The 5,390-nt window shown below is 45.4% G+C and overlaps 1 pseudogene; it reads left to right on the top strand.

Annotated features, from left to right (window-relative positions):
- Positions 1-214: 214 nt before the first annotated feature.
- Positions 215-799, top strand: LOC125518731 (uncharacterized; annotated as a pseudogene).
- The last annotated feature ends 4,591 nt before the right edge of the window (positions 800-5,390 follow it).

Here is a 5,390-nt window from a genome sequence, read left to right as displayed (position 1 = left end):
TACTTGAGAGTATTCTTTGGCTCCCCTTGTGTTGAATCAATAAATTTGGGTTGAATACTTTACCCTCAAAAACTGTTGCGATCCCCTATACTTGTGGGTTATCAAAATCCAACGCCCTCCCACCGCTCTGTGCCTTGCCACCGCTCTCTCCCCGCTCTGTGCCTCGCCACCGCTCTCTCCCCGCTCTTTTTCTCCTCGGCGCCGCCGCGCCACCATGCCGCCGCGTCGCTGGGAAACTTGGGGATACCGTGGCATCCGCGCGTGCCCCTCCCGCGGCTTCTCCGCCGAGATCCGGTTCCACGGGATGCGCCTCGGCCTCGGCAATTTCGACACCGCCAACGAGGCCGCCCGCGCATATGACGCGGCGGTGTGGCGCCTCCGGTGGCCTCATAGAACATTGAACTTCCCCAACGTGCCAACGCGGGAGTGGGCGCAGGAGCTCGCGCCTCTCCCGCGGCTTAGCACCGACGAGGATCGTCGCGACAACCGGAGGCGGGAGCACCGTCTCGGCATCGCCGAGATGGACGAGGAAGCCATGGCGCTGTGGCGCCAACACTTCCCGTAGGACATCATCAACGAGCGCGAGTTCTATGCGCAAAGGAGGGCGGAGAGGGATAATAGGAGGGCGGAGCGAGCCTCCTATCGCGAGGACAAGTGTAGGCGAAAAGCGGACGCTCAATTCAACATGAGGCTAGGAGCAGCGTCGCCCTGGGAATCCGACGACGATCGGTATCTTCACGCCTACAGTCAGACGTCGGAGGAGGACATCACCGAGGAGGAGTCGGATGACGCGGAGTAGTTGAATTTTCTTTTTTTATCTATCTATGCTGAGAACTATCCTCTACTCTCTAGTATCTACTTCTCGATCTCAACACTGTAAACGCTTTTTTAAAGCGCCGCGCGTTGCGATTCTATTGGAGATGCTCGAACATGGCATACGAGTGCTTTAATGTTGCTCACAAGATGCGTGAGTATTACTAGTAGTATATTTTTCTTGCCATGTTGAGATTTTAAAACCACGAGTGCGAACATGCAAAGGAGCAATGAAGACCAAACACGGGATATTCGGGACATCTTCAAGGAGCGTGGCAATTTAAAGAGGAGCTGCACCGAACCTGTAAAACAAGCTTTGGTAAGTAACACCCTTTCAATTACTTTCATGTAGCCTCGTGTTCTTCGATGTGTATATGTTGTAGTTTCTGTTTCTCTTAAGCGTGGTGTTCTTCGATGTGTAATAAGAAGAGTCTTAATCGTCCTAATGCTTTCGTTTTTAGCTTGATGTAGGAAGTGGGTGATCTCACCTTGTAGTATGTTTTTATTTTTTCTTTTGAATTCACTTCTCCGAGTTCTGTTTATTTGGCTTCTACTAAATGGATCTAGGTTGCTCTGAGTATTGATCTAAAAAAGAAGTAACTTCATGTCAGGATGCCGTTCCTGCGAGGAGGGAAGTATGGTCAACTTCGAGATCATGTTTCCAAAATGAGGCTGGATTACACACAAGGTGCCATTTCCCTAATGATGCTGGATTAGACACAAGGTGCAAATTCCCAGATGATGTTGGATTACACACAAGCCAGGTGGAGTCGTGAGCTGCTCGTGTCCTCATGGTATTAGTAAAGGCTGAAAGAAAGCGTGCAGCAGCCCTTGAGAATGTAGCTGAGTTCCTGAAGAAGCGAAAAGAGCAATCAGATGCTCTCTTCACCCAAGCCAAAGAAGAGATGGAAGAAGCGAGAAATAAGCTAGCAGAGGCAGAGTAGGCTAGGCGTATCCTGCTATCTAAAACTGTTGTCAATACAAAATTTCCTTCATAATAGCTAGGTTCAAATGTTTATCCAGTTAGCATGCCTGTTGTGATGTCCGTGCATCTACTGATGTGGCACAAAATGTTTTTTTCGGGTCATGTAATAACAGCAATTACTTTCCAAACAATAACAGACGAAGCATTGGACATGGTATAGTTCACGCGCAAGCCCGACATTCCAAGTTCAACTTCCACATCAAACTCATGTTCACAGATATCTGCAAATTCATACATAATGTCCACAACCATGATTCACTTCAAAGCTAAAAAAATGTGAGGAGAGTTATAAATAAAGAAAATCCTCTACTAGTTCCTGCTACCAGTGCGAGCACAACAAGTCAAGACCATGCGTAAATTAATTATATTCTAGTCATTTTTTGTGTTCTAAAATGCCTGCCAGCTCGCGGAAGGACGTGTTGCCGGCACACGCGCGGATTCAATGAAGGCAGGCGGGGCAGTCTTAAGCTGGTTGCACGCGGCGAGGAGGCGTGCTCAGCCGGGCCTGCAGCGAGTGCGGCCCTCTTGGCCGGCGCGCCGGTTCAATGCCTGCGCTATGAGAGGTCGCGTCCGTGTCAGAGCAATCACTCCCTCCACTCCTTTTTTGTTTGGGTATAACAAAATCTCATTTTCCATTCACATTTTACAAGTAAAATTCATGGACAAACTTTGACCCAAAGTACGATGGGGACTAGTAAACCAGAATGGAGGTAGTAGTTTTTTTAAGCAAATAAGGGTTTCCTCTTCCGATTTTCATTACTGGAAACCAGAATCTAAATCTAAACCATAGTATTTGCCCTAGAACTACCAGGTTCAACATCGCGCAACATAAACCCATACAACCTCCATCACAAAAAAAACCATACGACCATACGCCAAGGAGGTACGTAGTACTATGAATTCCATTTTTGCTCCATACCAATCGTTCTAAAAACTACTTACTACTTATAACGCGCCATTGAAAAACGGAACTCTTAACCCCGCTAAAAATGATATTTTAAACGTGGCTACTCGATCTGTGGCAACTGGCGAGCCACCGCGCTCCAAGTCGTTCACCTGTGGTCCCGACCATCAACTCCTACGGATCAAATTATCACACAAGCTGACTATTCCTACAAAGGTGCTCCACCACGTACTTGGTACCCGCGAATGCAACAATCGTGCGCCTAGGGTTTTAGGGTTTATTTGTTAACGTCGCCTTTACGTAACACTCATGTGTGCGAGACAGCGAGAGGCCGACTGCGTGCGTGCGCCTTTTCTCTTCGTATATGTACTCCACCGTTTGTCTGGTGTCCAAAAAATTATAATAACTACTAGCAATGTGCCAATGCGTTGCACACGATCAAAGTAGATTAATACATATTCACCGATTTGATAGAAAAAAAGTCTAGTTTTGAAATACGTATATCACTAAAAATATGTTATGTTTCACTCAAAATATATTCCTTTGGCGGTTTTGATGAGATAAGGGAGGAATGTTGTTGGTTTCAAGATTCGAGAAGTGGTATATGTCTAATTTCTACTCTTACTAGCAAGATGCCCATGCGTTGCACGGAACATCAAGATCTTGTGGGAGAAAAGGATGAACGAGGGAAGGCCTTATCTGCAAATGTGGTGAAGAGTGCGGGTAAATTGCCATATTTTCCTTCCTATCCGTCAAATATAAATCGGACGACCTACATTGTAGGATGGCAGGCCCACCATCATCACCAACTCTATTTTTTATCCCTACTCTTATAAAAAGCATTGTCGGTGATGATCGTGTGCCTGCCATCCTGCAATATAGGCCGTCCGATCTATATCTGACGGATAGGAAGGAAACTATGGCAATTTTGCAAAAAGATACGCACACCCCTCTCGACATTTGCAAATAAGGCCTTCCGTCATTCATCCTTTTCCCCCACAAGATAAACTACTCATACAAATGCATCTTGATGTTCTGTGCAACGCATGGGCATCTTGCTAGTTGTTGCAAAAATCCCATGTGTGTGTGAGAGAGAGGGAGAGTGGAGGAGGATGGAGTGCATGTGTGACAAATACACAAGGAGTGTGTGTGCGATTGGTATCAGCTTAAAATGAGGCAATAGTGTGTGTGTGCATGATCGAGAGGGCGTGTCTCATGAAGGGAAGAAAAATCTACATAGATACAAGGAGCGGGAGAGAGACATGTATGCGATGGTGGAAGCACGAGTGTGCGGGTGTATAAACCTATCTAGAGGCTAGCTAGTCGATAAATGTTTGTGAGAGAAATACGAGTCGGGGTGTGAAAGCGAGAGTTTTGTGTGTGTGAGAGAGAGACGGTAGTCGGGAAGGGGAGTGGAAGCAGGAGTTGTGTGTGTGTCTGTGTGTGAGAGAGAGGAGACGGTAGTCGGGGTTGTCTGATCGGTAAACAAATGAATAATGTCAGTCTGGGATGGAGACAAAAAGGAGACCGCAACAAATGTTGTGTCTACAGGAGAGAGAGTAATTTTAGTGGTATGAGTCATATGTAGAGACATATAGGGTGTGTGAGAGAATCGCATAGAGAGAAAGACAAAGTGAAAGACGAGTGGAGATTGTGTGTGTGGCAGTGAAAAAGAAAGCTTAGGTACCGAGTGATACCAGAGAACAGTAGAGACGTGAGAGATAATGAAAACCGTGTAATGTATAATGATAGGGAGAGTGTGACACTTCTCAAGGGAGACGTCGAGAGACCATGTTTGCGAGGATAGGAGAAACATGAAGTGAGCGTGTGGGTGAGCTGGAGAAAAGAGAGTGATAGCTACCTGAAGGAGCATGCATGCAAGAGAGATGGGCGTGAAAGGAGTGAACAAAAAAGGGATTCAAATATTTGAATTTGAGATGATGATACATGTAATCCATACTCGAACCAAAATTGTTCTATCAAACATGCATACTCATATGAATTCACGCACATCTATGTTATTTAATATGTAGATATTACTGATCCATACATTTTAGTACAACATAATTTGGTTAAATTTTTTCGAATTCAACCTTAAGATTTCGAGATCATTGTATTTGTAAATCATATTATACATATAAAGGAGCATAATTCTTTGTTGTGCTTTTGAAAGTACATATAAAAAAATGATGTATATAGAATGTAATTCCAATTGAAAATGGATCCTGCCCGAAAAATGTGATTCGAATTGAGTTGGCATGGTAAACATGCACTCTGCAAAATTTGAATGAAGTGGGGAAAGTCGCAGTAACCGCCCGAAACCAAAATCTGCGAGATGGAAATCACTACTGCCTATCCCTGCCAGGCAAAGCCTATCTGCTGGATTTCTATAGGTTTCGATAGGGGTAGGTTTGTAATTTCACCCAAATGTGACGTAACCGCCTCTCACCCGGATTCATACACGGTGGGTGCCAACACACAGTGTGTCCTCGGCCGAAATCGACTCCCTCCCCGATTCATATTCATACACGGTGGGCGCCAAAAACAAACTCTTGTCGGCAAATATTCGGTGTATGTGAGATTACCATCCTATCCCCAACCGACTAATGTTGCTGTGATGTAGTAGAAATTTGAAACGGGGGCTAAGTTTGTAAATTTCCTCGCATTTGAGACAAGCGCGCCCTGAAT

Source organism: Triticum urartu, chromosome 7A, assembly GCF_056163025.1.
Source record: "Triticum urartu cultivar PI428250 chromosome 7A, HENAU_Tu73, whole genome shotgun sequence".
Lineage (NCBI taxonomy): Eukaryota > Viridiplantae > Streptophyta > Magnoliopsida > Poales > Poaceae > Triticum > Triticum urartu.
The sequence above is the reverse complement of the archived record's forward strand: the minus strand, read 5'-3'. Positions and strand labels throughout refer to the sequence as shown.